General features: G+C 47.6%; 1 long non-coding RNA gene across 1 annotated transcript; it reads right to left on the bottom strand.

The window, feature by feature from the left end:
- Window positions 1-2943: 2943 nt before the first annotated feature.
- On the bottom strand, window positions 2944-10224 carry LOC136151427 (uncharacterized). The gene is made up of 3 exons (XR_010660036.1): window positions 10016-10224; window positions 7835-8973; window positions 2944-3437 (listed from the first exon to the last, which is right to left on the bottom strand). It is a non-coding gene; the product is annotated as an uncharacterized lncRNA (long non-coding RNA).
- Between the last annotated feature and the right edge of the window lie 17541 nt (window positions 10225-27765).

The following is a 27765-nucleotide window of genomic DNA, read 5'->3' as shown; positions in this document are numbered from 1 at the left end:
CACGTTCGTATGCGTGGTTGTCACCCAGGAATGGAGGTGGTGCCTTGTCCCCCCGACCACTTCCCTCCCCTGAGAGAGGAGGACACATGCCCAGCAGCCACCCTGGGGAGCTCACTGCCCCACTGCCCACGTCTGCCTTTCTTTCCAGAGGTGATGTAAGAATTAGCAACCTGAGGAGAGGAGCCCTGGCCCACCTCCGAGGTGGTTTGATGCCAGGGCCAGGCGCCGACAGCAGTCTTTGCTAAGATGCATCTCCAAACCACGGGCCTGGGCCACCCTGCCTGAACTGCCTCCGGGCCCCCTCGGGGGGCGACTGCGGCCTGACACTGCGGTTCCCGAAGAGCCGACAGATTCTTCGTGCTCAGGAGTCACGGGAGCATTACGATCGTCGGCCCCCTCCTATTACCCCCTCCAGCTGCCCGGGCCCCCGGAGAATCCCTTCCCAGTGTGTGAGAATGTCATCATCACAGCCACATTAAAACAATTTGTAAGCGACATTCTCAAACCAGGAGCGTGACTGATGTGTGTGTGGGGAGGGGAAGCGGGGAGGAGGGAGACTCTAAGTCATAAATACATGGAATACATCTCTCCAGCCTCCCGGGGTAGGAGAAAGAGTTGAAGCAATGTGCGAACTCTTATTAGGGTCCTGTCCTCCTCTTAGTCCTGGCTGTGATGAGCTTTACATTTCTCGAGATCCCCTGTTCCCGATGCTCCAGCATAAAGGGCATCCCTGCGGGGTCCAGGAGCGGCCATCAGGAAAGGAACAGCTGGAGACCAGCCTCGCAGGCACAGCACAGCCAGCACGCCTGCACACCCAGGCACACTCCCTCCCCGCCCTAGCGCCCCCTCCTCTGCCCACGCCTCTGCTCTGGATGTGCGTCAGAAGCTTCCATGTGTCGGGAGCCCCTGTCACTCAGACACCTCATCAGACCTGGCAGGTCTGGTGGAGCCTATGCTACAGACAAGCCTGCGGTGTACACTGTCCCCTGGGGAGGCCAGGGTGGGCCCATGTCCCTCCAGGTCGCACTCCGGGATTGTGGTGTGTTCCCCGTGAGCTGGTGGGGCTCGGAGCCAACCCAACAAGCAGCTGGAGCGAGGCTCCTGTCTGACAGAGCAGGCGGCATCCCCATGGCGGGTGACAGCTCTCCCAGACTTGGAGCACGGGTCTCCCGGGAGGAGCAAGGTGGTGAGGCAGAGTATCACCGATTTTGAGGTGTTTTCATCCCTAGAGACCTAGGGAGTAGGTTCTCTTTGGGGCCATCTCTCTGCCATCCCAGGAGGCCGGCTGCCCCTACAGCCATGCACACTCTTAGGACACACGCTCAGTCGTGTCCCATTCTTTGTGACCTTATGGACAATATAGTCCATGGAATTTTCCAGGCCAGAATACTGGAGTGGGTAGCCCTTCCCTTCTCCAGGGGATCTTCCCAGGTCTCCCACATTGCAGGCAGATTCTTTACCAGCTGAGCCACTAGGGAAGCCCAAGAATACTGAAGTGGGTAGCCTATCCCTTCTCCAAGGGATCTTCCCGACCCAGGATTCAAACCAGGGTCTCCTGCGTTGCAGGCAGATTCTTTACCAACTGAGCCACCAGGGAAACCCATTCCTAGAGACCTAGGAGTAAATTATCTCCAGGGTCCTCTCTCTGCCATCCCAGGAGGCCTGTTGCCCCTACAGCCATGTACGGTACCCTAGGCTTGAAGTCCAGGGTCTCCATTTCCAGTGAAGTTGGTGAGTCCATTTCTACCCCTTGTGACCTATGCCTGTAAGAAAACATAGATCCTGTTCCCTTGACTGTTTCCCAAGTTTTATGAAAAACTGTGGTTATGAGTCAACACCAGACAATGACTAAAAGAAACTGGAATATTGCTTTGTAAAAATATATATAAAGTATGGATTGTATTATTTAATTTACACTTCCCTGGTGGTTCAGACAGTAACGAATTCATCTGCAATGTGGGAGACTGCATTCAACCCCTGGGTTGGGAAGATCCCCTGAAGGAAGACATAGCAACCCACTCCAGCATTCTTGTCTGGAGAATCCCCATGGATAGAGGAGCCTGATGGGCTACAGTCCATGGGGTCACAAAGAGTCAGACACGACAGGGACTAAGCACATTCACTCCCGTACTTAACTTGACTTCTACCATCTATCATCTACTATTATATTAGGAAAACCCTCTACTATGGGATGGGATGGTTATGGTAGATGCCTGGACACTATTAAAAATATACAACCAGTCATTATATATTATAACTGTAGTGCTGACTGTTATGCATTTTACATCTCTATTACTGGAAGAATCATATGAAATCATTCATTGGAATGTCATATTTAATTAATTGGCCTCATCTTTTTAGTTTTGCTCACCAACAACCCAAATATTATTTGGTCATGCTTCAGGATTTGATCAATTGAAAGAACATAAACATTCATTAAATTTTTCACTTTTTGTTGTCAAACAAGAGATATTTTTTTCCTTTTAAAAACAGTCTAACAGTTTTACTTAAAAAAAAATCTAACACAGGTAACAAATGTTGGTGAGGATGTGGAGAAAAGGGAATCCTTGTACACTGTTGACAAGAATGTACATTGGTCCAGCCATTTGGAAAACAGTTTGGAGGCCTCTCAAAGAGCTAAAAACAAAACTACCATGTGACCCAGCAATTCCACTTTTGGGTATGTATCTGAGAAGAACAAAAACACTAATTCAAAAAAAGATACCTGCACCCCAAGGTTCATAGCAGTAATATTGGCAATCGCCAAGATAGTTAAACAACCTAAGTGTCCATAAACAAATAAATAAAGAAGGTGTGGTATACATATACAATGGAGCACTACTCAGACATAAAAAAAGAAGAAAATTTTGCCATTTGAAGCAACATGGATGGATTCTGAGGGCATTTTGCTCAGTGAAATAAGTCAGACAAAGACAAACATACTATGATATTACTTATTTATGGACTCTAAAAAAATAGAACCAACTAGTGAAGATAACTGGAAAGAAGCAGAGAACAACTTAGTGATTACCATCATGGGGGAGATAAAGGGTGGGAGAGTGGGAGGTACAGAGTGTGGGGTGTAAGACAGGCTCAGGAATGTAATGTATAACATGGGGAGTATGGCCAATATTTGTAAGAACTATAAGGGGAAAGTAACCTTTCAAGTGGTATAAAATTTTAATTGTTGTTCAGTCGCTCTGTCATTTCCGACTCTGCAACCCTATGGACTGCAGCAGGCCAGGCTTCCTTGTCCATCACCAACTCCTGGAGCTTGCTCAAACTCATGTCCATTGAGTCAGTGATGCCATCCAACCATCTCATCCTCTGTCACCCACTTCTCCTCCTGCCTTCTATCTTTCCCAGCATCAGGTTCTTTTCCAATGAGTCAGCTCTTCATATCAGGTGGCCAAAGTATTGGAGCTTCAGTATCAGTCCTTCCAATGAAAAAATAAATAATTTTTTAAAATTTAATAGTTTTTATTTCTCTTTTGGAATAGATACTCTTTTTTTGTTGCTTCAAATGGATACAGATCTGTTAGGGTCTCAGCAGGAAACAGATGGCACATGCAAACTGGGTGATTGGGGGAAGAGTTTAATGAAGCAACTCTTAGAAGGGGAGCCATGAAGAAAAAGTGCAGCACCCAAGAGCTGGTCACAGTGGGGAGACATCTCAGCCCAGGACAGAGGAGGAGTGAGCAGAAACCATCTCAGAAGAGAACTGGGTAGGAGGAGCAGCTGCTGACCCTTAGTTAGACTCCCCCCTCCATCACCAACCCCTTCCGCCCCATAGGCCGGGAGGGAACTAGCTATGATCACTTGGACCTCAGACCCTCCTTTCTCAGACCTCTTATTGATTCTCCAACTTGCCAAACCCCAGGGGCAGGCTGAGTACCTGGAAGCAGGGCGAGCCCATCGGGTCAGCTTTGCCAAAACAGCAGAGCAGAGAAGGAAGGAGGATCCCTGGGGACAAACAAGAGTCACCCACTTCGTGACATGTTCTGCTTTTCTTCCCTAGTTTCTGTATATACTGTCCCCAGATTAACCATCACAGAAGCTTTCTTACAAAGCTCAAAAAAGAACTGGTATGGGAATTCCCTCACAGCCCAGTGGTTAGGGCTCTGGGCTTCCACAGTAGGGGGCAGGGGTTCAATCCCTGGTTGGTGAACTAAGATCCTGCAAGCCATGTGGCGAGGCCAAATGTTGACTTTTTTGTTAAGGTATCACTTATTAAAGCTGAATCTCTAAAAAATTACTTTCAAAATGTTTGACTATCGCTATCCATAATTTCTCTTTAAAAAAATCCAAATCTTGACACAATTTTCAACTTGCTTTTGTAGCTCTTACCCCATAGGAGGCCCTTGAGGTCTCCTCCAGTTTTTATTTTCTAAATTCTAAGCTCTTTGAATGTATTATTGAATCCCTAACCATATTTTATTTGAAGAATAAAAGTTTATGGTGGAAAGATTTCAAGTGCTTTATCTTACTTACATCTTCCATTGAATCTTTCAAAGATAATTGAACACAGTGACTCACCAACTTAAATCAGACTGGAAATTCTCCTAAAATCTTAGTTGAAATATCACATACTTTCCATAGCATTATACTGGTACTCTGTATGAAATCCAATGAGATTTTCATATAACTATTGTTTAGTGAAAAATTTTTCTTCTCAAACACTGATGATAAGTTTAGATATATTACTTCAAACACCACTATTTTCAGTTCCACAAGATAGACAAAATCTATTAAATTAATTTCAAAGTCTTAAATTTCACATATAAGTAAATTTTTAACAATACTTCAGTGTGAAAGAGCGAAAGCTTTGTCAACCATGATTGACATTTTATTGCTTTGATGTATAAGTTTTCCAAAAAGCAATTACACATTTTAGTAGGCAAATGTTTTATAACAAGGAGGACCATAAACTAGACTATAATAATATGACCATATCGAAAATACTGTTTCTGAAGTCTATTAGATAATTTACATCTGAAAATACTGGGTATATTTTAAATAACCACTTGATATTGCTACCAACCCTAATTAATGGTAATTCCAGTCATTGATAAACTTTTTTCCCGCAAATTTTGATGATTTCAAAAGCTTTTTTATATAAAATTGACCCCTGATAATCTCTTACTTTCTTCCTCCCTGATGATCTCAAACTTTCTTTATTGGGATCTTGAACTTGAATGGAAGAGAATTGCCATTCTGATTGTATATTTAAGTATTTAGCACTTTCAGTTTTTAATGATGCAACTTCTGAGCACTGTTTACATCCCACATTTCCACTACTAGCAAAATAAGCTAGTCACATTTTTGTCGAGATAAGTTGTAAATTGTTTCCCACTCTAGCAATATAAGTTATCTGGTTGATTTTGTAAAATATTTCAACAGTATCCATAAGACATTCTGTTTGGGTTTGTTGCATGGGGTTGGGAGATGTTCCAGGTTACAGCTGATGATTAATATCCTATCTTCTTTGTTTTCCTGCAGAGTCAGAAGATTCACATGTATGATATTTTTCAAAGGAACATTAAAAAACTTATCTCAGCTTTGATGTGTTTTCATTCTGAGTCTTCAGGGTTTTGTTTGCTTTCAAGCGAGCACGTATCAGCAGAACCAGCAAGACAGTAAGACTGATTCAAAGAAAACTGGAGTGAGCAAACTATTTATACCAACTAATTAAGAAACATAACTGCTTAATAACCCACAGAGCAAAAGCACTGTAACCTTTGGAGTTTTCTTTTCTACAAGACAGAAACAGTTATATCTCCTCTGAACCAAATTCATTTACACTGCTGTTGGACAAAAATCATTTGCGTCAATCTTAATTTTATACAGGTTAACGCTTGTCTTTATGGGTCTGTGAAACATTCTAAATCAACAGCAAGTAGTCTTTTTCCTATTGTATTGCTCTATTTCCTTTTCAAAAATTATTTATTTGTTTATTATTTATTTTGGCTGTGCTGGGGCTTTGTTGCTGAGTGTAGGCTTCCTCTGGTTGCGGTGCACAGGCTTCTCATTGTGGTGGCTTCTCTTGTTGTGGAGCATGGGCTGTAGGGTGTGTGCGCTCAATAGCTGTGGTGCATGGGCTAAGTTGCCCCTTGGCATGTAAAATCTTCCAGGACCAGGGATCAAACCTATGTCCCCTGCGTTGGCAGGCAGACTCTCAATCACTGAACCACCAGGGAAACCCTCTACTTCCCTTTCCAGTAAGAAACCTTAGCTGTGATTATAACCTGCTATTAGTGAGTTCTAACAAGCCAGAAAACTTAAAGATAGTCTTGAGAACTTAGCTCTTTCGAAAAATAAGAAAGTCTTGTAGTTTACTCTGTTTAAAAACAATCAAAAGCGTGGCGGGGAGGCAAAAAAGCACTGAGTATACAAAGTCATTCTAAAATATGAAATCTTTGCTCTCTAGGGAAAGAAAACTTTATACCACGTGTTAAAAGCAGACTGGGTACTCCAAGACCAATTTGTCACCATGGTAGAAAGAAAACAAAATTCTGACTTTTGCATTAATATTATATTTGCAGTAAATGCATAATAGGTTTCTGTTTCTTTAAAAAAATCTTATGAATAAGTTCATAAAACTTAGCCAGTACTGGCAAAATTTTACATTTTACTTTTCATTGCCTATTTTGATACTTATTATTTGTAGGTATTATAATTCAAGGCAAATAAAATTCTCTTTTCACAAAGCTTCTACTAATTCCTCTATTCATAGAGGTTTTCTCCTTTAACCATCTTCTATTATGTCTGGAACCATCAAACTCTGTATTTTAGGGCAAAATTACTTTTTTTCCCTTAATAAGCAGAATCACCAACTGCAAAAGCATACATACTTCTCTGTCATTATTACTCCTCTATTAATCACCCATATAAATTAGAACTTTTTCCAAAGTAGGCCAGTTCTTTTTTATGATAAGACCTGAAAGAGTAGCTTTTGGGGGCCGGGCGGGGTGGATTTGGTTTGTTGTTGTTGTTTTATCTATTTGTGTAGACTTCTGCCCCTGGTTTACATATAACAGATTATTCTGATAGTTAGGTAGACCTTGGCCTTGGAGCAAAGAAAGAGACAAGTTCTATTTTAGAGTTCAGTTTATTTGATTAAGAGATTCTAGATAAATCCCATACATGCTGTAATGCTGGAAAGTTTGTCTAAGAAGGCCACATCCTGTGGATGCAAACCTGCCTGGACATGCCTGGGTTGAAGCAGCTTGAGAGGGCTTATTCGGATGAGAAGCCAAGAAGCCTCTGGAAGGAATTCTCTGTTAAGTTCTATCTCAACACGCCTGAAGTAACAAGGCCCAGTCTGACAGTGATTCCCGAAGAGGTGAAGTAACTGGGCACCTCTTACGGTGTTAGTGAGGACTGAGCTTAGCTAAAACTAACAGAAATCATGAGTCAACGGTGACTAACATAAACTAAGGAGAATTTTATTTTCCTCTCAAAACAAGAAGTCCAGAAAAAAAAATTTCCTAGTATTAGTTCAGGGGTTAAGGATTCCAAGGCTGAACTCTCAGGAATTTCCTTGGTCTTTCCCCTGCTGGTCACAACATTATATTGAACCTCCAGCCACTAAGTCCAAATTATAACCAGAAAGTAGAAAATAGGAATACAGATCAAAGAAAAAGAGGCAATACTGGTATCAGAAAAGCAAAATGTTTCCTCCAAATCTCCAGTAGACTTTTGCTGTGGTTTATCAGTCCAAACGGGCTTCCCAGGTAGTTCAGTGGGAAAGAATTCGCCTGCCAATGCAGGAGATGTGGGTTCGATCCGATCCCTGGGTCAGGAAGATCCCCTGGGGAGAATAATGAATACTCACTTCAGTATTCTTGTCTGGGAAATCCCATTGACAGATGAGCCTGGGTGCAGTCCAAGGGGTCGCAAAAGAGTCAGACATGACTTAGCGACTAAACAACAACAACAGTTGGTCAGAATGACATTTGGACGTTCTGCCCTGCTAAAATCAGGACTCTATTCATAGAGAAGAAGGTGTGAAGGATGTTGAATACGTGTATCTGTCAGAAAACCAGAATCCAATTTATGTAGTTCAAGCAGAAAGAGGGATTTGATGCAGGGACACAGGGAGCTGAGTGTGTATAGGACAGTTGAAAAGACGAGCAGGGAAGGGAAGGCTGGCGCTGGCTCTGCATCCACTGCCAGCTTTTAGGACATCAGAAATTTACTACCACAGGAAACCACTACTAATTCTAGAGCTCTGGCTACTAGAACTACCCATAGCATGCAGGCAGGTGATTCACAGGGGAAAAACCAGAGGTGGCTGCAAAACCCCACATCTGCCCAAACCAATGTGACTGCCCACCACGGCCGGAGGAAACATGTGGTCAGTGTCTCCCCTCTCTCTTCCAGGTCTCAGAGGAGTGTGTCATTGTGGAATATAAATGGGATGCCTGCTGACAGTGGATTCTGGGAAATGTAGTTCACAGGCTTCCAGCCCTGCCTTCCAGAGGAGACGTGGGCGTGAGTGGTGCTGAATACCAAAAGCTCATTTAGCACTGTAGGCAATAGGACAGTTTCCCACTGTCATGCAGAGTGAGGTGTCAGACTCCGTGTGAGTGTGGAAGGGCTGAAAATCCCCCCAGGTGCTCTTATACTGGGTCACTTTGGAGTGTCACGTCTACAAGTTCACTGATAGCTCAGTTGGTAAAGAATCTGCCTGCAATACAGGAGACCCCGGTTCGATTCCTGGGTCAGGAAGATCCACTGGAGAAGGGATAGGCTACCCACTCCAGTATTCTTGGGCTTCCCTCGTGACTCAGCTGGTAAAGAATCTGCCTGCAATGTGAGAGGCCTGGATTCGATTCCTGGGTTGGGAAGATCCCATGGAGAAAGGAACAGCTACCACTCCAGTGTTCTGGCCTGAAGAATTCCTTGGGCTTTTTAGTCCACGGGGTCGCGAAGAGTCAGACACGACTGAGCAACTTTCACTTCACTTCATTTCTGCAAGGGAAGTGAGACACAAATGTATATGCTTGGTGCAAAGACAATGGGTTATGTCCAGAGGAGCAGGGAAATTCTTAAAACAATTAGAATGTGTGTAACTCAGATCGCCCTCTCTTTTTCATGCTCCTTTACCCAAAGCCTTCCAACATAGCCCTCTTACACAAGTTACCTGCACCCCAGACCAGAGTTCCGCAGAAAGGAGTTTGGGAGAGAAAAAGGATGGTGTTAGTGGGTCAAGACTGATCACCTTGGGGCTGTCAAGGGGGGTAAGGATGCTTGCTCACTTTAGTCCATCAACACTCAGAACAGAGACAGGACTGGCACAGAGGGTAGCAATCTGGGAACTCCTGGCTAAAGTCACGAGAAGAGCCGTGAGTGGAAAAGACAGTCACCTCAGTCTCCACCTGAAGCAGCAGCCTTGGAACCAGAGACCCACATGGCTAAGACACAAGATGTCACTGAGGGACTTCCCTTGTGGTCCAGGGGCTAAGATACCACTATCCTGATGCAAGGGGCCAGAGTTCAATCCCTGGTCACAGATCTACATCTCACATGCTGCGACTAAGAGTCTGAATGCCGCTACTAACGATCCCCATGGCGCAATGATGATCAAAGATTCCGCAGGCCGCAACTAAGACCCAGCACAGCCAAATAAGTAAATTAAAAAAAAAAAAAGATGTCACAGAATGGCCAGGATGACTGGGATAGAGGAGCTGGGGGAGAGACCTGGAAGAAGGTTGTCACAGTTCTGAGCTACAGAAATGTTGCTTTATTACCATTACTGTAGCCTTACTGTCCCCTCCCCAAAGATAAGAATCAAACCTTCACCAGCCAAGTACCCGATCATATGAAGCTCATTACACACACAGAAACGAGTGGCTCCAGGCAGAAAATGAGGTCCTGTGGACAGGAGGGATGAAAGTGGCAAGGGGTGAGTTCTGCCTCTCTCCTCCCGGTGCGGCCTGCGAGCAGCCAAGCCCCACCGTTGCTTTCTATGTTTTGAAAATACGAACATATTTAAAGAAGATTTGAGACATACTTGGTTGGTGGTTGCAGGGATTTCCGCAGAAGGGCTCCAAGGAGCCAAAAGCATCACGGGCCCTGTCCTTTCCCCCAGAACGCTGGAATGGTCGTTACACGAGCTGCAGTTGACCTCAGCGGCTGGGGAGGTTTGCAGAACTCAAGTAGCTCTTTTTAGGTAATATGGAGTAAGTAAGACCAGTGGCTCCGGAGCCAAACCCTAAAGTGGATGTGAACTCGTCAGAGGAGCCAAAGCGGAGGTTTTTAGAACAAGGGTGATGTCACAACTGACTGGAGTTCACCTCAGCTGCTTGGCCCTCCGGTCACAAGTCAGTCATGGCTGGAGTCCAGCCTTGGCTCTGCAGGCCAGAGGGCGGGAGGGAGCGACGAGAAGGCGGAGGGGCAGGAAGTGACACAGAGGGACTGGATAGAGCTTGGGCCTGGCCTCTTGGCTCCCATCCCCGGAGCCGCTGTTGATGGCCTTCGAGGGGTGACAGCTGTCCGCTGGAGAGGCGAGCCCAGAGGCGCAGTGGGGCTGAAGGCTGTGGGTGGTGGTGGTGGGGGGAGTCGCTGACTTCCGGCTGAGGAGCTCTGCCAGTCATCTCCCCGGATGGACAGAGCGGGCGGTAGCCGCCAAGGATGCTGCCATGGAGCTTGAGAGGAAAGGACCGACCTCGCCTGAGGGCTCCCCATCTCCTCCTGGGGAACCAGAAGGTGTCCCTCCTGACTCTGCCCGGGAAGATGTAGGACCCCCAGTGAATCCAGGTCTGCTGGCCCAGCCTGCCTCTCTGGAGTCAAGATAGCAGCTGACACACAATTGAACTGCAGTGTAGGAAATCAAAGGAGAGGGGCCCCTTCCTCACTGGGTGGCTGCGGGTATGTGGGTGGGGTGGGGCGGGCCCCAGCTGAAGGAAGGACCCACTGCCAGTGCCTTTCAGGAGGCCTCGCAGCTGGTGGCATTTGGATTCTGCTGCAGAAAATGTAGACTGCTCCAGGCTTGACCTTCAGCAAACCACAGGGTGACCCAGCGACCACAGCGCTGGGAGCAGAGCACAGGGACAAGTTGGATCAGAGAATGCACATGGACTTGAAGGAGCAGCGTGCCCGGCGGGGGGACAGGCGGTGGGGCATAAATCCTGGCTGGGGGATGCCCAGGAGCTCCTGGGTCACAGGAGGGCAGAGCCCATTCTGGGGAATGAATGAGGGGCCCCCGGCTGGATGTGGGGCTGCAAGCGCAGGGAGGGGGTGGGACAGGCCCCCGGAAAACTCACTGCTTGTGTGAAAGGAAATAATCACTCTCTGACAGCTGGATGCACCCCCAGGTCTCTCCATTCAGCAAAACTTGAGCACCTACTGTGTGCAGAGCCTGGTCTTGATGTTGGGGAAGCAAGCACGAGCAAAACAAAGTCCAAGAACAATGTGGCTTCATGTGGGGGCGAGGAGACAGGGCCACAGGCAGAGCGTCAGAGCAGCCTTGTGCCTGATGGATGCCAACCCCAGGTGCTCTCATTTAACTGAGCTGGGTTTGGTGTCCTCATTCGGGGAAGAGAAACTTGAAGCTCAGGGAAAGAGAGAGATTAGGATAAAATGCTCAAGGCACACAGCAGGTCATTGAAAGATCTGGGAAGCCAAGGCTGGGCCTGAGTTTAATAACTCTGTCCCCAGCATCCTCACTTTGGATGTGCTGTGCTTAGTCACTCAGTCGTGTCTGACTCTTTGTGACCCCATGGACTGTAGCCCGCCAGGCACCTCTGTCCTTGGGGATTCTCCAGGCAAGAATATTGGAGGGGGTTGCCATGCCCTCCTCCAGGGGATCTTCCCAATCCAGGGACCAAACCCAGGTCTCCCACATTGTAGGCAGATTCTTCACCATCTGAGCCACCAGAGAAGCCCTCACTTTGGGTAGGGAGATAAAAATAACCAGGTTCACACCACCCCTCTTCTGCCCTTTCACCTCCTTTCTAGAACTCACTGTCACATCTTTAGAGAAATTGACTAAGCCTTTAGGTCTTGTCACCAAGTGCCCAGCTTCATTTTACCCTTTTTAAGGAGCTACAAATAATAATGATAATAATAATAGTTATATTGAGATGTACTCTCTGACCTTGAGAAGCTTACATTGGCAAGTCTGATTGCACATCTGTGAGCTAACCTGAGACTGCTTACAGAGCAAACAACCCCACAGGTAGAAAGTGAAAGCCTCTCTGCTAAAGGACACCAAATAATAGGGCCCCAAGGTAGAGCTGAGGCAATCAGGGAAGGCTTCCTGGAGGAGGTGGATTTTTAAAGGGGCATTTTAACAGATACAGTATACCCAACTGTTAAATAAGCAAGAAGCCTGCATTCTGAGAAGGCTTGAACCATGAACCGGTCACAAAAGTAGTAAGAATTTGGAGAGCAGGGAAGCAGGACATTGGACCCTAAGACCTTCACTCTTAATGTTACACGTGTGAATGTGCTTTGTTACGTAACAAAAGGAACTCTGCAGATGTAATTAAGGTCAGAGAAATGAGTTTGGATTATCAGAGTGACCCATTCTAGTCACAAGTCCTCAAAAGCAGAGAACTTTCTCTGACTGGAGTCAGAGAAATGTAGCAGAAGAGGAAGGCAGAGATTCGAAGCATGAAAAGAACTTGACCCACTTTTGTCACTTGTAGGTGGAGGGGACGTGATGATGGGGAAGGTGTGGCTTTAAGAAGCTGAGAAAGTTTCCCAGCTGGCATCCAGCAAGGAACTGGACTCTGCCAGCAACCTAAATGATCCTGGAAGTGAACCGCCCCCAGGGTCTACATAGAGCCTAGATCAACAGACACTTGACTTTGGCCTTGAGGTCCTCGGACGACCCATGTCGTGTTGGACCTCTGACCTAGGGGACTGGAGGGAACCACTGGTGTTGCTTCGAGCCACGGGGTTGATGGTGTTTGGTCCCAGCAGCACCGGGATCCGATACATCCCCCCGGCTGGCTTGCAGGACCCTGATGGCAGCCAACGCCCTGGTTAGTTCTTTAACCGTATAGAAAAAATACACTACCTGCTCTCCATTCTACACTTCTACAGCCTGGGAACCATAAACTAATTCCTGCTAATCTGCAAATGGCAGTGACCCAGTTGTCTTTGGGCCGAGGCTTTGGAGCGGATTGAGCAGGAGACTGGCAGGCGTTCTCAGGAGTCAGAGCCATCCGGGCTGACCCCCTGTCCCAACCTCGCCTCTGCTTACGGATCTCACGTCTGCATCACTGCTGAGAGATCCAGTCACCAGAAATCGCCTACAGGCTGAGTGAGACACCCTTTCCGCTGACTCAGTCAGGTCTTATGGGATTTGAACCCCAGGCTCCAGAGTGTCTAGGACTTGGACAGGAGACCGCAAGTCCAGTATCCTCACTGGATCCAGCCAGCATCAACCTTCCAGTAAATGCCCCCTTATGCTAAGTGGTGACTGCCTTTGTTTCCGAAAGTTGTCTCATCAAAGCTTCTACTCACCTCCTCTCTTCCTCCTCCTCCAGGGAGACCACCAACTTGAAAGGCAAGAGATTTCCATGGCCCTCTGGCTCTCCACCTGGCCTCTACTGGCACATAGGGACAGCCAGTCCACTTGTCATCCAATCCACCAATGGAAACGCTCAGCAGGACAGAGCTGGGGGCAACTTTGCCAGAACGCTTGGTCCCAACGTTCTAGAGTATGGTTCTCCTCCAGAAAGTGTCCTCTGGGTTGACACCCATCCAGTCACTGCATCCCCATGAAGACAGTGGTTCAAACAGTCACCCACGTGGATAGAGTTCTCAGTCTCATCCTGAAACACAATCTCTTCTCTTACTGATGTGCTCATCCTGGAACTCAAGGAAGACAGTGTGGATGGACTGACATACTTGCTCCCAGAGGGTCAGGCTCCTTCCAGGAAGCACTTGGGGAGAGAGAGTGCGGTGCAGTGGTTAGGGCCCAGGCCCTGCTGCTGGGCCCCCTCAGAGTGAGTTGGGCTGTGTGTTTTAATCACTCACCATGCAAGCTGTTTAACCTCTCTCTGCCCCACTAAACATGGTACCCATTTCATAGGGCAGCCATGAGGCTTGACAGAGCTTGGAAAACCCAAGTATTAGATATTCTTTTTACTACTTACTTCTCTAGATATGGGCCTTCCCTGGGGGCTCAAATGGTAGTCTGCCTGCAATGTAGGTGATACGGGTTCATTCCCTGGGTTGGGAAGATCCCCTGGAGGAGGGCATGGCTATCCACTCCAGGATTCTTGCCTGAAGAATCCCGTGGACAGAGGAGCCTGGCAGGCTACAGCCCATGGGGGTCACAAAGAGTCTGACACGACTGAGTGACTAACCCTTTCATTTTCATTTCACTTTCTCTAGATATGGGCAAAGCCCTCCCTTAATAATCCATTCTAGAAACCTGGTTACAGGGTCTCTTTGAAAAACATAGTATTTATATCACTGTGCTGGGTGTTAGTTGCAGCATGCGGGCTGTTCATTGCATAGTTCAGGATCCCTTGTTGTGGCACAGGGGCTCTCTAGCTATGGTGTATTAGCTTCAGTAGTTGTGATGCACCAGCTTAGTTGTCCTCCAGCATATGGGATCTTGGTTCCCTGCCCAGGGATTGAACCTACGTCCCCAGCATTGGAAGGTGGATTCTTAACCCCTGGTCCACCAGGGAAGTCCCTAGCTACAGGGTCTTGAGTTCGCAGTTGATATTTTCTTTGGCTACATATTCCAAAAGCATCCCTTATTCTTACTGGGTGGCTATTTATTATACTAAAGGCTATACTGCTCATTTAAAACATCAAAAGGCACCTTTCCTCAAGGTTGGGAACAGGGACAGGGACACATCTGGCCAGCAGGTGGAAATTTACAGACCTTGGGCAGAGAGGCTGTTCAGTTTACAGCGTGCTGTGATACAAGCCCACTCACCCTCCACTCACCCATTCTCTCCAGCACGCTACACAGCACACACTTGGTGCTCCATCTTGTTTTCTGAATGATCGAGTAAGTGAATGAGCAAACAAATGAATTGATAAATAACACACAATAAAAGGCAAGTGCTTTGGACTCTCATTGAAAGCCTACATCTTACTGTCATTCTTTTCTAGAGATTGAACTTGTTGGTAAAGCATGGCTCTGACAATTGGAATTTTTCTTTCCCTGGAGGTGCCAGAGTGCAGGCCATTTTGGAAATATCATCCATTGGGTTATCTACCACCCAGTAGCCCCTCTCTACCCAGCCCAGCTCTTAAGCTTAAGTCTGCATCTCCACAGCCGAGCTTTAGAAAGAGAGGTGCTCAGAGGTCCAGTCTTTGTCCAGGAGAAGGTGGCCTGTCTGCCGGGTCCTGAGAAGTGGTCCTCTGTCAAAGCTTGTGGTAGAGAAGCAGAGCAGTTGATCTGTGTGTGACCTTTGTCCTCGGAGGTGCCAGCTCCACCGCAGGTCATTTCTGCGGAGCAGAACTACATTTGGAGGCCAGGAGACCTGAGTGACTAATGGCCCCAGAGTAAAGGATAGAAAGGAGATTTGCATACAGGTAGGGTGTGCCTCTGCGGGCTGGATTAAGGCCCTTTAGGAGTCTAATAACAGGCTTACCAACAGGTAAACTCCTGAGGCTGGTTCAATCCTCCCAGACTTCTGGTGCCTGGGGTTGACTCATCTTTCCATCGCCCTGGGCAGGATTCCATAAAGGCACTTTGGGGAATTCAGATGCTGGTTTTGCTGTCACCTGTGGGTGAGGATTGCTGCTCAGTTGGAGGCTCTCAGCATGGATCATGACAGAGGCATGACCCTGACCTCACTGAGATCATAGCGTCTTTCTGAGCAGGGCTGTTGTGTTGGGGTTCTGCCCCCGAACTTCCTTCCCTACTCCTCTCGGCCTGCTCGCCCATTAAATCTCAGGTCTCTCAGCTGCATATTAAAAAGCAGAGACATTACGTTGCCAACAAAGGTCCATATAGTCAAAGCTACGGTTTTTCCAGTAGTCAAGTATGGAGGTCAGAGTTGAATCATAAAGAAGGTAGAACACCTAGGAATTGATGGTTTTGAGCTATAGTGCTGGAGAAGACTCTTGAGAGTCCCTTGGACTGCAAGGAGATCAAAACAGTCAATCCTAAAGGAAATCAGTCCTGAATATTCATTGGAAGGACTGATGCTGAAGCTAAAGCTACAATACTTTGGCACCTGATGCGAAGAGCTAACTCATTAGAAAGACCCTGATGCTGGGAAAGATTGAAGGCAGGAGGAGAAGGGGATGACCGAGGACAGGATGCTTGGATGGCATCACCAACTCAATGGACATGAGTTTGAGCAGGCCCCAGGAGATGGTGAAGGACAGGGATGCCTGGTGTGTTGCAGTCCATGGGTTGCAGAGTTGGACACGACTGAGTGACTAAACAACAATCTTCAGCTGCGTGGGAATACAAGGATGTGCGTAAAGACCTTCACAGATCTGATTAGGAAGTCTGGCAAACATGAGCTTCCTCCCAGGCTTCTCTCAGAAAAACTCCTCACCATTCTCCACTGAGTCCTCCCTGTCCCCTCCCAACCTAGCACTTGTCAACTTTTGAATGTGTCCCTCCTTTCTGTTTTTCCTGCCATCCTAATCTAAACCATGACCATGTCTCTCCCATAAAAGCCTCACGGACGATTCTGTCTCTGCACTTTTGATAATGCATTCTCTCCATGTCAATCAGTGGGGTTTTTTTTAATGCAGATCTGATCATGTGGCTCCCCTTTAAAAAAATCCTCCAGTGGTTTCTCCTTGCTTCAGGAATAAAAAACTCAGGCTTTAAGTTTTTAATCCAGTTTTTTTTAACCCAATCAATAAGGTCCTGCATGGTTTGGCCCTCCCTCCAAGCCCTCCTTTGATAAAAATCTCATCGTATTCCTTACTTTTTCATTGCTGCATGAATCTGAGTTTTCAGTTATGTAATGATGGATGATTTGAACAGAGAGTGTAGAGCACTCTGTGTGGCCATACAGGTTGTGCACAGCCCAATTCTGGGAGTGGGGGCTCACTTACAAACATTGAGATGTGACCGGACACTCAAAATGGTACAGTGCGCAACTTACACAACCGTACATGGCAGCTCATGGCATTTCCAGCTCCTGGCAGAGTACCTGTCACTGATAAGTGCTCAGTAAATCTTGGTTGAATGAATACATGTTGATGCAACTCCAATGCACTGAGAAGATAGTATGAGCATTCTATAAAACTCAGTAAACTCCAGATTTAATAATTTAAAAAAAGATCCTAGAATATTAGAGATGTAATGAAGAGAGACCCTTCAAATACAAGTATTTTGTTTGCATTCGTTCATAATTAAAAATAACTTATCTGTAGTCTTTTATTCCATGACATAGTCATAGGTTAATCGTATGCTTTACTGTACTCAGTCTTCACAACAAACCCATGCAGGAACTGGAAGCAGGGTTGTCCAAACCCAAAGCCCATCTCACTACTGAAGCATGACATCCATGTCCAGGCTCAAGACTGCTCCTTTATTTCTTCCCAGAACCTCACTTGGTACTTTGGAAGCAAGCATGGTTTTCAAAGTCTCAAGCCTGCCAGTTCTAAGCGTGTCCCGTGGAATAACCTCTCTCTGGATGCCCTGAGGTAACAGATGAGGGGATCAGCTCTGTCTCCATGGTCCCTGACTCACCGGATGCCAGAAGGACTGGAAAGGTTCAGGGGATTCCCTGAGGCTTTTTGTATTGGCCTCTGGCTTCCATGGTAGCTCAGTTGGTAAAGAATTCACCTGCAATGCCGGAGACCCCGATTCAATTCCTGGGTCAGGAAGATCTGCTGGAGAAGGGATAGGGTACCCATTCCAGTATTCTTGGGTTTCCTGTTGGTTCAGCTAGTAAAGAATCCACCTGCAATGCAGGAGACCTGGGTTCGATCTCTGGGTTGGGAAGATCCCCTGGTGGAGGATATGGCAACCCACTCCAGTATTATTGCCTGGAGAATCCCCATGGACAGAGGAGCCTGGTGGGCTCCAGTCCATGGGGTCGCAAACAGTCAGACAGAACTGAGTGACTTTCTCTTTCACTGGCTCAAATGCAACTCAAAGGGTTTCTTCCTTTCAGCAAGGGGCAGTAGCGGGGTGGGCAGGGGCCAGAGACTGCCTGAGCTCAGGAGCTTAAAACATCTGTGTTATTACTACCACCTACAGATGCCCGTGGTGTCCAGACATCATACAGATCTGCATATATTATTTCTCTGGAAGGTAGGTAGAATTATGCCCATTTTACAGCTGAAAAAAACTAAGGCTCATTGTGGTTAAGTGACTTATTAAATCTTTCTTAACCTGAGAGTAGTTGACCAAATGTTTCAAGCTTCAGTGATTTGAACTTCAAATCAGGTCTATCAGGACCTAAAACCCATGTTCCCTGGATCAGATTATATCTAAGATCAGCTCCCTGGGGAGGTGGACAATGTGATGGTCGTCCAGCCTTCTCCCACATGAGGCAACCCTGTTAGGCGAAGTATTCCCTCTCCCACATCCATAAACCAAGCAGCACAGTCTCATCCTCCTCACCACAGTGATTTGTTCAGGGATGGGAAGGAACCTAGGCCTTAGCCAGTGAGAACCTAACTTTCTCCTGGCCACAGTGACTGGCTCAGGTTGGCCCAATTAGCGTGAAGTATAGGACTCATGTTGAATATCTAGGGGTGAGATGGGGCAGGAGAGCTCTATTTATTGCTCTCCATGGTGTGGTGTGTGGATATGAAGCCTGGAACTGTTGCAGCTATTTTGCCACCATCTAGAAAATCATACTTCAGTGAAATCAAGTCATCCAAAAGGGCCAAGCCAAGAGGATCACAGAGAAATGGAAACATAATCCTAACCAAACCACTCCTGAAGGCCAACCAATTCAGGATTTCCACTCCTTAATGTACTATTTCCTTACTCTTCAGGCCATTTTTTGGATGTCCTTGCTGGGTCAGATGGTAAAGAGTCTGTCTGCAACACAGGAAACCTGGGTTCGATTCCTGGTTTGGGAAGATTCCCTGGAGAAGGGAATGGCAACCCACTCCAGTACTCTTGCCTGGAGAATCCCATGGACAGAGGAACTTGGAGGGCTACAGTCCATGGGGCTGCAAAGAGTCAGACATGACTGAGTGACTTTCACAGGTCATTTTTGAGCTGGGTTTTCTAAAAATTGCAGTAGAAATGATCATAGCCAGAATCTTCAAGAAGTTGGCTTTAGTGTATTGCTTCTAACAGAAGATTACAGATGAAGGGGAGAAGTAGCCCAGTGGAGGGCCCAAGGTGCAGGGAAGCCAAGGGAGCTGGTGTGAGCAGTGAAGGATGCGGGAGGTGAAGGATGAGGAGGCTGGGGGGTGAAGGGCCCAAAGGGTAAGGGAGTCATTAGAAGACTAAGGGATGTGATGGGGATGAGAGTGTTTGGAAGGGAGGGACAAGAGGGCAGAGCTAAAGAGACGCAGAAAGTGAGGGGCGAGAGAGTAAGGGAGTGAGGGAGGTAACGCCCACGAAAGAGGTGAGGGGGCAAGCGGGTGATGAGGGTGAGGAACTGGGGGAAGTGGCCTCCCAAGGGCTACCCCAGGGCAGCCGGCTGCCGGAAGTGCCGCTCTGACTGTCGGCCAACCCACTGCTGGGCAGGGGCTCTGGGGGAAGAAACCAGGAGTGAGAACACGCCTATTGACGTAGATCTTTGCTTTCCATATTTTCAGTTCCTTGTCACTTAATGAGAGGAAGCAAGCCCTGGGTTTTCAAGATCCTTGTTCCAGAAACATGAGAATTCACCTGCTTCAAGGAGAAGGCAAGTTTTGGAAGGAAAATGCTAACATACCTCTAGCCTCAGTCATTTTTTCCAGAGAGCAAAGGAGAGGGCTTAGGCAAGACTACAGAGGAGGAAAAGGGCCCCATGTGGTCCCGGTTGTGAAAATCTGGAATTATCAATGCAAAGGAGAACTCAGGGCCCAGCATGATTACAGAAGGCTCTCCGTAACAAACAGAAAAGTTATATAACTGTCCTGGGAATAATGAGCCCTCCCAGGGTTTTTAAAATAGGTGTCAGTACATCCCTGGTGGTCCGGTGGTTAAGACTCCTTGTTTCCACTGCAGAGGGCACAGGTTTGATCCCTGGTTGGGGAATTAAGATCCTACATGCCACTCAGCAACACCAAAAAATAAATAGGTCTCAATTCGCAGGAATCTGGTCCCCTTTTAACAAAATTAATCACTGATTAGAAAACAAGACATACCCAAAGATTGCACATATCCAATGACTTCCCCTGGAGAATGGCCTCAGTTAGCCTCTTCTCCAGTCCCTCCCTCAGCTCCTTAGCCTCTAACCTTCTTGGCCTCTAAAAGTTGTGCAGCCAGGACTCCTTAAATGCTCCCAGACTGGCATACTGGACCTCTTCTCTCTAAAAGGCACACATGCCTTCATTTCTCTACCAATCCACCAGTCCTTCAAAACTACCCTGCAAGTTTTAGGCCATGGCATGGTGGGCAAATTAAAAATCTTGTCCATATCTGGCTGTGTGGCCTGTTTCTTAACCTCTCTGAGCTTTAGTTTGTTCTTCTCTAAGTGGGAATAATTATGTCACAAGGCAATTGTCATATCAAATAAAAATGTACAGCAAAACACAAGCTTCCCACACGGTGCCAGTGGTAAAGAATCCACCTGCCAATGCAGTAAATGCTGAATAAATGGTTTGAAGAAAAATCTGTGCCATGAACAGGAGGATGGATTGATCTGAGGGCTTAGCTGGTTTTGGTTGCAGACAACAGAGTCCACTTTAGCTGATTCACATGAAAAAAGACTTATTAGCATGAATATGTGAATATGTATGGGCTTCCCAGGTGGCTCAAGTGCATAAAGCATCTGCCTGCAATGCAAGAGATGCAGGAGACACAGGTTCAATCCCTGGGTCGGGAAGATTACCTGGAGGAGAGCATGGCAACCCACTCCAGTATTCTTGCCTGGAGGGCTACAGTTCATGGGGTCACAAAGATTTGGACACAACTGATTGACTGAGCATGCACAGCACATGAATATGTATAACTGATTTACTTTGCATTGCATTTGAAACTAACACAACATTGTAAATCAACTATACCTCAATAAGAAATTTTTTAATTAAAAAAAATTTTTTTAGAAAAAGGATATATCAGAGAATATTGGAGAGTTTACAAAATGTGTTGGAAGGCCAGGGAACCAGATGTAACATAAAATGTAACAACCAGATGTAACATAAAATAGGTCTGTAGTCCCCTCAGCCTATCCCCAGGAACCATGCAGACTGAGGCAACACCCATCCATGCCACAGGACAATTTCTATAGAAACTCCACACCTGTGATGTTAGGGACTACTCAGGATGGTTGCAGAAAAAAAAAAAACAAATGCCTCCTCCAGGGAATCCGAGGTCCCCATATCCAGCAGCAACCTCACCTTGCTCACGGCTGTCTTCCACGCCTTGTATGTGAACCACCACTTGGCATACCTCGGTCATCATCAGAAACTCTGGCTATAACAGGTCAGATCCTAGGATTCAGGAAGGCAGGGGAGCAGATGTTTAGTGAGCCAGCCTGCAGGGCTGGCATCCGAGTCTGGAGAAAACATGTCAGGCTGCAGGACCTGTGTGGTCCCCAGCACTGGTCTCTAGCCAGTAGCTACAGCATCAGTGTCTGCCACGCTTGTTGATCTGCTCTGAAGACCTCCCAGAAGCCAGCTCAACTCGCTCCCTTGGCCTGGGCTTCTACCTCTCCTCCTGTAGGAACCGTCTCCTCCAGGTGTCCCAGCTGACTAGCTTCTGCTTCCTGAGATGCTGTGGGGCCTAGGGGGACGGTGGGTGCTGTGCATGCAGACACATTAAGCCTTGATTTCAAGTCCTGATTCTATTATTTCTTTGCAAGTTTTGTAACTAAGACATATGATTTCCTCTGGGCTTTAAAGTCCTCATATATCATAGAGTGATCATCATAACACCTGCCCTGATTGTGAGACTGCAAAGAAAGAATAGTGGAAAAAGCACTTGGTAAATTGCTGAGGGCTTGCATCGTCACTCAGAGATTCTCTGCCCTTCAAGGCTCAGCTCAACGCTGGCCTCACCCTCCAACCCCGCTGCTGGGATTGCACTTCTTTGGAATGGCTCCCGGAGTCTGCTCAGCATTCTTGGAAATGTCCTCCAAAGATTGCTAGTTCTCATTATTTGAGGCTTGATCTGATATTTAGAAGCAATTGAAAGCCATTTGAGGCCCATCCTGGGGAATTAGGTGAGTAATCAAACAGGGTAATAGAATTTTTCGGTCAATAACGAGGTAGGGTGGAGTGGTTTATTTTTTTTCCCCGTGGCCCACACAAATGGACTCTGAAGGCCATTCCAAAAGCGATGCCACACAGTACTTGAGCAACGGCAGCCTCCCTGGAACAGGAGGGAGCTTTCCAGTGGAATGTCTTTGGAGTCCTAGTCTGTTTGCTGAAAAAACACAGTCATTATTTTATAATCACAACTTGCATAAACATCAGCTTTTCTCTCCTGGCTCTGCAACTGGCATATGTAAACAGTGTTCCCTCAATTTATTTTGAGCAAATGACTATACTCAACAGGCAAGAATCTAGAAAAACAGAATAGATGTATGTAGAATTGCAGTGTTGTAATTAGATCAAACTTACAGTGTGGGGAATCTGATACATATTTAATCATTTACATAGTTGTTGCAGGGCATCTTGGTAATAAGGCATAAATGTTCTTTGTAAATGTTGGACACAGTAACACAAGGGGTTTTGGAGATCTGCTGGAATAGGGAGAGTGGGAGAGAGAAGGGGAGGGTTTTTGCCCCCCACGTCCTCTCCCCCAACATCCTCCCCAGCAGGTCTGATCCTGGCAAAAAGGCTGCCTAGCCTTGAGCTAAGATTGAAACTGAGCAGGTTTCTGTGGGGGTCTCTTCTACGTCACCCAAAACTCCGAGATTTAGTTTGGTACCAGTGTATAGAGGCCAATTTCAGCTCCAAGATGTGCTCCTTGGGCCAAGTCTGTGGGCTGGGTCCCTAAGGACAGTGGGCTCTGGATGCTACTAGTTCTATCTTCTGAAGAACAATGAGTCAGAGCTTGGGAAGTTGCCTCTGAGCTCCCAGGAGGCAGGCGGCTCCTGCCCTGAAGGCTGACGAGGCCAGGTGTGAACCAGGCAGGTGATCTTGCTTGGGCTCCTCATCAACCTCCTCGTGGCTCACAGGCCTCCGTGACGCAATTTCAGGGTCCGTGGTGCATAAAACCTGGGGACTTCCCTGGTGGTTAAGACTCCGAGTTTCTAAAGCAGGGGGTATGGGTTCGATCCCTGGTCAGGGAACTAAGATCACGCATGCCACAGGGTGTGGTCAAAAAATCTAAAGGACCTCGAACTCATTACCAAATTGTATTAATGTTTAAAAAAAAAGAGATGTAAATCTGGGAGCTTGGTAGGTGTTCCATAAAATGTCTGTGGTCCCCTCACCCTCTCATCCCTAGAGAAGCTAAGAGGCTGCAGAAGCTGATCAGCAAGATCAGGGCCCCTGGGCAGGAGGCAGGCCCAGGATGTCATCAGTAGGAATGATGCAGGGCTTTGGGGAGGCTCTACTAAGGAGTCCTCGATGGGGCTGTTCAGGTGTGAGACCTGCCTCTTCCCCTTGGGTTATCAGAGTCATTCCTGACGCCAGTCGTAAGGGAAGAGGTGTTTCTGAGGAGGCAGAGGAAAGAAAAGGCTCCCTCAAGGAATAATTATGGAATGTGGACTATTTCTGGGGCTTCCCTGGTGGCTCAGCGGTAAAGAATCTGTGCAATGCAAGAGATGCAATGATGCCAGTTCGATCCCTGCGTCGGGAAGATCCCCTGGAGAAGGAAATGACAACCCACTCCAGTATTCTTGCCTGGAAAATCCCATGGACAGAGGAGCCTGGCGAGCTACAGTCCACGGGGACTATTTCTGAACTGCCCAGTGGCTGAGTGATGCCTGGGGGCAGGGGGCAGTCTTGGAAGCTGGGAGAAGAGGTCCAGAGAGTGGGCTTGGATGGAAGTGTCTTTAAGATACAGGAGAGAGACATTTCCTGCACTTTCTAGAAGCTAAGGGATTGTTCTTTAACCCTCTGCCAGAGTAGGGTCAGTCTTGCTCCCGCCCCCCTCCAAGGGGTGCCCTTGGTTTGGGGAGTTGCTGGAAGGCAGAAGGTTGGAAGGCTGTGAGCTGTTGGAAGGTTGTGAGCATCTGGGCTCCAGCGAGACCCTCCCGGTGAGGTGTGGGTTTGGCCTGGGAGAAGCCGGCTGCACATCCCTGTAACTTGGCTGGATTTTATTCAAGGTGGGCGGTCTGGTCCTGGGGCCAGTAGGAGGGAGGAGAAGGGGGCTTGAGTCGTGTCGCTTATTAATGGGAAGGAGACTTTCTCAGGAGACAGAGAAAGAGGAAAAGGGAAACAGCAGCGGGTCTGAAGAGTCGGAAAAGCCAGAGAAAATCAGACGGTCGGCTCCCCAGCGTCCCCGACGCTCCCTTCTGCAGCATTTTACGGGCCTAAAGACGACCGTGACTCATTCATTAATTTGAAGAGAAAACAAGAGAAGAAAACAACAGAATGGTCCAGACATGAGCATTCTTTTAATGCCTTCCATTCCCCAAACACACATTTTAAACCAGATTCCTTTGGCTTCCCAGAATGTCTTAATTTTATGCTTTCATGAGTCATTAGAGGGAAGAATTCTGAACCCTATGGAAAGGGCAGCAGTCAACAGTTAGTGAATTTTAAGGACTGAGGCTTGGAGGAGGCTTGCACGCACGAGATCTAGCTGGGGTCCTATCCTGCAGGCAGGGGTCTGAGACATGTCCCCACCCTCGCCTTTACCCCTCCTCCTTTATCTCCCTCTCCCCTTCCTTTCCTCCCCTCTGCACCCTTCCCTCCCTCCCAGGACTCTCCTTACACCTCTCTTGCCACTTCTCTCCCCCTGGTTGTCCCTTAAGGGCCAGGTCACCTTGGGTCACCAGACACAGCCCCTTCCCTTGTCCTGCAGAGCTCTGGTTCCCCAAACCCCAGCCGCGCCAGGAAGAACGGTCTGCCCGGGCTCCTTTGCAATGCAGAGCAGACTTACCTGGCTTTATGCACAGCTTAACCAATTATTTTAAAAAGAAACAGCCAACTTGGAACACTATGTGAAGGGACTTTTCTTTCTGCTTTTGCTTTTTCCTTTTTCTTTTTAAACCGGCATCTTCTCTTACCGTCCCTAGCCCCCCTCCTGGGTCCCTCCTCCCCCAAATGCTTGCTTTGGCTTGGGGGAGAGGTTTTCGATATCTGACACCTCTCAAAAGTGTAGTTTGGCAAAGGAGAATTGAAATCCACTCCAGTCAGCCAGGCCTGCACTGGGGGCTGCATGAAAACACCTGGGTGCCTCCTCACGCCCGACAAAAACCAGGTCTCCTGGCTACAAACACAGCACCCCGGTCTTTCTACCATTCCGGCCTGCTCCGTGCTCAGCTGAGGGCCTGCTCTCTGGAAACTGAAATGCGCTGAAAACTCTGGAACTAAAAGCAGGTGGTAGAAGCCAGCAGGAGGAAGCCTGGGCAGATTTGGGGGGTGGGGTCGTCTTGCCAGAGTTCAGGTTGGGGGACTTTTGAGCCTGGGCCTCTGGATTTGTTCCCTCCTCTCCCCCACCATCCCCCACCACTTCCAGCCTACCCCCAGACCCTGCCACGAGCATCCTCAAAGCCTGACAGATGTTCAAACTGATCTAAGACATTCCTGGAAATGACAGGGGAAACGGTCAAGGTGTCTTTAGCAGGAGAAGCCCGACCGCTGGGAGGACTGTTAAAGCTGCCCTGCCTCCCTCTCTCTCTCTGCGAACCAAAACTATTTTCCAAAGCCTAGATGTGGGCTGGTGTCAATTGCCCCATATAAAACAGCAAACAGCCCGTCTAAAGAAAACAGTTTTTAAGGTGCAGCAGAATATATCATAATGGAGAGAACTCTGGGCAGGCAAGCCGCAGTGGGGCAGATGGAGACACGTGCTGGAGGTGTGAACTGTTACACCCATAGGATGGTTCACACATCACAGCGCTGGGTGGAAGGGGAACACCCATTCATACACACACACACACAGACTTACACACACACATGCAATCACACACACACACACACATACAAACATGCCCCTGACATGGTAACAAAAGACTTTTGCCTCATGCAATCTCTACTTTTATTGTACATATGTTGTTTAGACACTAAGTCGTGTCCAACTCTTTTTATGACCCCATGGACTGTAGCCCACCGGGCTCCCCTGTCCATGGGATTTCTCAGGCAAGAATACTGGAGTGGGTTGCCGTTTCCTTCTCCAGAGGATCTTCCCAGCCCAGGGACTGAGCCCACGTCTCCTGCACTGGCAGTCAGATTCATTACCACTGAGCCACCAGCGAAGCCCATACATCATGTACCTCATATTTAAAATCTTTTTACTCTAGGCGTAAATGATTAGGAAAAAAACAAAAGAAAGTGTATTCCGGTTTCTCACTTAAATTGTGTTCTCAGAACAGAGTCATGTTGCCCGGAACCATTTTCAACCACCCCAACCATGTTTCGAGGGCAGCATGGGTCCTGCAGAGGGCCTGGCACTGGGGCCCAGGAGCCTGGGTTCTGTCTCAGCCTCCCCACTGGCCAGCTGGGTGGCCTGAGTGAGCCAGTTCTCCCTGGACCTCAGTTTCCTGCTCTACTGTAAAGTGAAATTCTTAAGCTCTTGCGACATTGGTTGATTGTTTAAAACCATAAAATGCAAACTTCAGCTGCTTTGCACTTGCCACTTTTGTCCCCATGCCCTTCCAGTCCAGCCCACTGCCTTTGCTTACAAAGCTTGAAGCCAGTCCACTGGGGACAGCTCATGAGCATTTCTCTGGGGAGATCCATCTAGTGGCTCTGGGAGGGGGCAGGCAGCCTTGGTGGGGTGGGGGCTTGCAGTCCATGTGAGGGCCACGCTGGGCCAAGTGGCAGAGCCCCTCCATTGCCTGGGTCACTGGGCAGGCACTGACGATCCCCCTCCACCCGCCATAGCAACAGTCTCAGAACCAAATTGTTCATCTGGACAGCTTCAAGGCCGGACTGTCTAGTCTGTACCTGGGATTTCTTATTTATCTAACTCAAATATCTCCATATACAGGGCTGGCGGGGGGGGAAAGCTGTGAGCTCAGCTCAGTCCCTCTCTGGCTAAGCACTTAACTTTTCTTTGGCCCCAGACGCATGTTCCAAATGCGAGGGTTTACATATAGACATATCTATTTGCAGATAATTTGTCTGAGCCCTTATTATCCTGTAATTGGGTTAAATACTGCTGTGTAGGCAGCAGCATACCAAAGCCATTGCCGAATCCTTGCACGGCTTCAGGCCTGCCCCCTTCTCCCCCTTCCCTTCTGCAGGCCTATTGGAAGGGAAAGGTAGGAACATAAATTAAGCCAAGGAGAGCATAGTTCTTTCTTGGAGTGAGCTATTTAAAGAACAAGCCAGATGGTGCAAAGAGACATTTTCCCCTTGCTTTTTACATTTTCAAAGATTGTGTGTGTGTGCTTGTATGTGTGTGTGAGAGAGAGACAGAGAGGCTGAAACATACCGTTCTTCTCTGCCCACAGCACTGCCATGCTTTCCAGTAAGAGTCCCTTGGGTGGTGGGTTTGATGGAGGCAGATTTTGCTGGGGAAACCCCTTCTGTGACAGCAGGACCCAGGTCTGTGCTTTCCAAGAAGGCCACCCACACTGGTCTTTTCTCCCAAAGGATTTTCTGCTTTCCATGAGTCTCTAGGTCAGAGATAGGCCT

Source organism: Muntiacus reevesi, chromosome 20, assembly GCF_963930625.1.
Source record: "Muntiacus reevesi chromosome 20, mMunRee1.1, whole genome shotgun sequence".
NCBI classification, from domain to species: domain Eukaryota; kingdom Metazoa; phylum Chordata; class Mammalia; order Artiodactyla; family Cervidae; genus Muntiacus; species Muntiacus reevesi.
Note: the sequence above shows the minus strand (reverse complement) of the source record. Positions and strands in the feature narration are given on the sequence as shown.